Raw genomic sequence first — 6,003 nt, forward strand, 5'->3', positions numbered from 1 at the left:
GGGGCCTGTTGGTGGTCAGACAAAACCCCATCTTTCCTAAAACAACTGCAGAGAATTTGTCTTGTGAGTGCATTTTTTTAGAAGGGTGGCAACCGTATTCCATGGCTGCACTCAAAACCTTGTATGTATATGTACATCTACCCACTTGCCCTCCTCTCCATGTGCACACAGACAAAGAATCCTAATGCTCACTCTCTGGCAGAGGGTCCACTCTCTTCCAGCAAAGCTATGTACTGGCTGTAGATCTGTGCCTCTGACAGACCGGGGGCAGGAAAAGGAAGGTCATTTCTTAAAGAGGCCCAGGAGGGAGCACTCATCCTAAAATAAAATGAACGACAAGGAAATATTAGCATCAGGGGAGCAATTCCCTTCTCTATCTCCTGCTTCCCCATATGATATGATCCATGTTAACAACACCACATGATCCCACCTCCCAGTAAGATCCCTGTTAATCCAATTTCCTTCCGTTTTCCAATGAAAGCTGTATTTTATTAACTAGCAGAAATATCAAAGCCTATTTTGAAACCCATCTCCTAAGTATCTCCAAAGTCTCATATCACGTCATTGGGCGAGACTCACTGGTGTTCCTCTCCAATGGCTGCCTAACCCCTCCATGGCCTTCAGCCATCACAGCAGGTGCTTTGTTCCATCACACCTTAGTAACTCAGTCAGAGATTAGGGGCCTATTACAGGAGTGGGTTGCTGCGGTTCTGTGGCCTGCAATGTGCATGAGGTCAGATCACGATGATCCCTTCTGACCTTAACATCTGTGAGCTATTGTTGTTGCTCTTGGTCACAAAGGGAGAAAACTCCATCTCATCAGGGAGGAGGTAGGACGTTACTCAGAGGCATTGAATCTTAAGGAATATTCTCCTTACAAGTGATTATTGGGCTCTTTAAAGGAACTGTCTGTTGCTCCTTCCCCAGACTGGACAGTAGAAATGGCTTGATAAAGACCCTGACAACATAGTAGTTGTCTTCCTCACCTTGAGCCTGCCCTACAGTCTACAGTGAAACACAAACAGTGAAACTGTCATCAACCTAGAGATGCGAGTACTTCATTTTCTGTCCCTGACTCCGTTCTTTCTCCTCTTTGAAGAGGAGCCTCATCACTTGAAAAGCGAGTCCAATGCTGAGGGCCTGAGCCCTCCCAGAGTATTTTAAACCCAGACTTGACTGGGGTCTAGGCAGGATAGAGATCTCTGCCTGTGGGAAGTGTTTTTCAATGACTGCTGCATCCACACTTTCCGAATGGTGGGAGTTCGGCTCCCCGAAGTGCTGGATACTCAGGGAGGAGGAAGCTGATCCCAGAATTACCTGCTGAATGAGGCTTGATATGCCTTTGTGGCATATAAGGCGCCTTCACTGGGCATAAAGAAGGCAGTGAGGGGCCAGAGGGATGCAGCAAATTTACTGCGGAGATGGGGTCTGGCCCTCGATGGCGCCTTCATCCTAAATAAAATGGAAACAACAAAATATTAGTAGTGAGTTCCCGATAATAATAATAAAGTATCAATAAGCACAGCAATTTAGGGACAGTGCTAGAAGGAAAACAGTGAAGAGTAGAGGAGCTAAATCATTGCTGACTCTAATATTGAACGGAAACCCCATTGAAAATAGTGGCTTAATGCACCTTTCAGGTACCTAGAAAAAGGATATTGAGGAACGGGATCTCTGAGAGGAACCCAGACATTCAGCAACACAACAGTCAAGAGATTAAGAAGGAGACAGATTAAGAAGGAGACATGATTCGTTCTATACTAAGAGCTGCCTGCAGGGTTATCTGGGAAGCTGTCAGCCTCTGTGCCATTCGGAGACTGTTGGCTTAACTATGCGACTTTGACGCTCATCTTTCCCGACCGCCCACACGATATAGTGTGTAATGCAAAACTCTTTTCTTACCAAGAATCTAGCGTTGATTTCACGTAATCCATCCTCCTCTGATGGTACTCCGATTGTAACTGGATAAAAGAGACATTCACACTAGACATTAATCAAATTTTCTAGGAGTTAAACGGCAATCTCTGACAAAAGGAGTAAATTGCCTAGAATAGGAATTGAGGTTCCATCACTGGAGATCTTGAGAAATGATTTAAATTAGTGTATTCTCTATTTTCCACACTGTAGATGATCTTGTAAGACAGTTCCCTTTCATGTACTTTCTCGATACTGCTTTGCTTTGTACTGAGTTTATTTCTTCAAACCATCAGAAAGGGCTGTGTTTACTTCTGATGGTCCATGGAGAATAGATAAAGAAGAACGGAGTTAGTTGAATTGATGGGAGATTCATATAGTGGAGAATCTGAAATGATGTGGGTGGGAGTAGGAGGGGTAGAGTCGATGATCAGCCAAATTCCACCCAAACCTGATCAGCAAGGAAGCTACTCAGGAAAGGGTACGTTTCTCATCATGACTGTCATCTTGTTTTATTATCACTGTACTCTGCAGGAGCAAAATCCATAGATGCTCTGGTGATTGGTAATACATACAAACCTTTGATCACTAGCTAGGGAAGGGATTAGAATCGACATTCGAAGGACTTTCCCCCAGGTGATTATCGCCTCATAAATGACACAGGACAGGAATTTATCCAGCAATGATGTGATTTGTGCAGCTGGGCCTGGTAGTCAAACTGTTTCCCCCAGTGAGCAAGTGTGACAATGGACTGCTCTGCTAGTTCCTTCAGGAGAAGTCCACAATTAGGCTGGTAGCCCTTGGAAAGGCATGTAGCTTCTTTACCCCACACACCAGCTGCTTTTTCAATTCAGTTAATGTCCCACAAAATAAATGACAAACCAGCATTTTCAACCAAGAGTGAAATAACTCCTCTGCCTCGCTGTGGCCGTTAACTCTCCCAGAGCCCTTATGTAAAGAAACGTCATCATATGCAGCCCTAGGGGCTGCATTCCAGCATGTGCTCTTTGACCAGTCCCTTCCCAGATGTACCCATCATGCACCACAGAACTGGATAATACACAGGGTGCTGCCCTCAGATCATCTAGGAGCTGCCTTAGGTATCTCATGAGTATGTCTGAAATCCCTAACCCAGGAAGCGGGCAGAACTTCTAAAATAGCTACAATTCAGCAACCCACTAATCAGCTCTTCCTGATACAAAGCTGAGCACTGACCTGAGCTGAATGCACTGATGGCTGGTCTTGGGCCAGGGGACTTCATAATGAGGGTGTGCCATGCCAACCAGGTCTGATCTCCATAAAAGGGCAATGGACATACAGCCTTGCCCTGCCTACACAAGCCTTTGTGATCATAGTGCCCTCTCTAGAGACTAGTCCAGTCAAAGCCCAATAGGAACTTACAAAAGGGTTGGTGTCTTTAAGGAAATATTGATAAATGTCCTTAAAGACCGAACTTTTCAAGAAGGACTTTTTTGATACTAGTCAAAGTGCCTGCACTCAGCTAGCAACTAATTGCTTCCAAGATTCTTAAAAGTGGCAACAATTATTAAGCCAGAATGTACACTGTGGAGTAGGTAACTATTATCTCTGTTTTAAAGATGGATAAACAGAGACTCAGTGATGATATTAGGATATTTATCAGCTATGAAAGAAATCACTTTCTGTTTCTGTGAATAAATATAGATGATATTAATAACATTTTCTACACTAAGGGTGTGATTGAAAGTTCACTGGAGTCCATAGGATCACCATTGAATGAATGCAATTGGTTTGGAATTAGCCCCTTAGATAACAAAACATTGTGCTTTCAAGGACCTCAAAATGCCAAAGAATAATTAATTCATAACTTTTTAATACTTACCATTATCCCCGTTTTCAGGATGAATAAAGTGAGACACCTCAAAGGTCGAGGATTGCCAAAATTAATGTTAATCAATGCCTGAAGTGAGTGAGGAGTTTTGCTTAATCCCGAATCTACCCACCAGAGCCCAAATGAGTGAGAATTCCTGCTGAATCTCCATATGTAGTACAGCCCCTCCCCCCCCCCCGACCCACCATGTGGACATTTTCTGAAAGCCACAATCTGATTAAAGTCAATGGGATTTTGGATTTTATTGTCCAAATGTATCAGTGAGCAGAGAACTCTGACTGACTATACTATAGTTGGACTCACCATGCCAGTGGACATTCTGCTAAAATTGCTCACATGCTGAGTTACAAGCTTGTATTTATTCCTTGTGTGTTACATGGGCATAGTGTAGCTTGACAAGGACAGAAGAAATGTTTTAAGAACTCCTAACTAGTCTGAGACCCTGTGAAACCACAACTCAATTAGTATATAGCTTACACTGCTGTGTTACATTGGCCATCTGAAAAATTCACTTACTTCTATCACAGGCCTGTCTGCCAAGTCTCACACTGAATGAAATATCCTCAGCGCCAACCAGTTCTCCCAGAGGCAAGTTGAGCACTGACTTGAGCTCAGTGCCCCAGTAGCTATGTGTGAGCCCGGTGATGCCATAATGAAAGCTGTACCACAATCGCCATGACAACTAGGTGCTAACTCCTACCAGGGAATATGTTGGGTCTTATGTATGTGTGCATCCCTGCTTGGTCTGCCCAAGTTTTTGTGATTATCTTGCTCTCTCTAGCCCAGAAAGAGGATAAAAGCCCAAATGTTAAGGAGATCTGAGAGTGATGCTTCTTTCGTTCAAGTGACCGAGGCCCTTTTTTGAATTTATGATCCTGAGAGCTTAGCACAGGGAGCATAAAGTACCTGGCTTCTGTTGTGTCTGTCTGCATTCAGCCTCCGATTTAGTAACATCTGGGACCGTAGTTAATTCTAGCGGAGTTTGGAAGAGGAGCTTGAGAATCAGGAGAGCTGGTTTCCCATTGTAGTTATGCTCCTGGTTGTCTGTGACTTGCCAAAGTTACTGAACAACCCTGCCCCAGGGATAGAATGGGGATAAAAGCACCTAGACTCTTCTTTTAGGTAAAGCAGTGTGTTTTTCATTCCTAGGATGCTTTGGGGAGGGCCAAATAATTATTTTGTGCTCTAGGGGTGCATTGAGAGCAGAGTTCAATTGATTTGGATCACTGGTGAGAAGTAGGGAGAGGGTTTGGCCCAATCTATGAATCTTCTCTTAATTCTATTGATTACTTCAGAATTCCCAGTTCTCTCTCTGAGGTTTGACAGGTTCTTGTCCCAAGATCAGGCCTAGTATGATTAAAATTCCTATTTAGTTGGGAACCCTGATGTGCACAGTTGCAACAGTTACATTTTAGGAACCCTTCCGCATTTACAGTAGTTAATACATTTAGCAAAGTCACAAACACTCTAACCCAGCAAGGTAGATAGAGGTGATACAGAATGTACATCTGAACATCCATATACTCACACCATCCTTGGAGAACAACCTGATATGCTAGCCATCACCTTCCTTATCATCACCAGTGGCTATCATCCTAGTATCTCCCAAGGGCTACATTTCTCTTTCCTCCTGCAGGCAGGCTGGGTAACAACTTTGATCATATGTTATGCTGATGCCACTATGTCCGATGTATATTCAGTGGGAGTTTCGTGCCTCTTCCTTATTTGAATGTCCTCGCTTTGCTCACGTTGGGTTGCCCTTCTCCTCTAGGTTAGTTTATTAACGATCTCAGCTTTTTAAGAGACATCAATTCGTTGCCATGGCACTGTTTTGGTCAGACTTCTGCAGATGTTCTATCCTAAGATATCCAAAAGCTGGTGTTAGCTCATGTTCATGTGGGTCGCTGGTGTTGTTATGGACCGACTTCTCCTTCAAACTCTGTTCCCAGTTCCCCAAACTTAAGGGCAACAGTTCAGCCATTTATCTGAGCCAGACTTGGAAGGCTTCAAGCCTTATGCTAACTGCTGCAGCCAGTGTCTTGTAGGCTAGAAGCCTGTAGGTTCCTTTTGTTACTGCCAATTAAAATAAATGCTAAAGCTGGTTCTATGGGCTACAAGAGGAGAGTGAATTTCCTTTTTGTGATTGGGGTGAGTTTGGGGAGTTGGAGGAGTTGCTTTTTAGGAGTAATTTTTTTTTTTTTTTTTGGTGGGAGGAAGTT

The 6,003-nt window shown here is 43.6% G+C and overlaps 1 long non-coding RNA gene across 1 annotated transcript; it reads right to left on the reverse strand.

Moving 5' to 3' along the window:
• Nucleotides 1-270: 270 nt before the first annotated feature.
• On the reverse strand, nucleotides 271-4,366 carry LOC120369415. Its single transcript, XR_005583154.1, has 4 exons — nucleotides 4,301-4,366; nucleotides 1,903-1,961; nucleotides 1,318-1,452; nucleotides 271-318 (listed from the first exon to the last, which is right to left on the reverse strand). It is a non-coding gene; the product is annotated as an uncharacterized LOC120369415 (long non-coding RNA).
• Nucleotides 4,367-6,003: the final 1,637 nt, after the last annotated feature.

This window comes from Mauremys reevesii, linkage group 7 (genome assembly GCF_016161935.1).
Source record: "Mauremys reevesii isolate NIE-2019 linkage group 7, ASM1616193v1, whole genome shotgun sequence".
Taxonomy (NCBI): domain Eukaryota; kingdom Metazoa; phylum Chordata; order Testudines; family Geoemydidae; genus Mauremys; species Mauremys reevesii.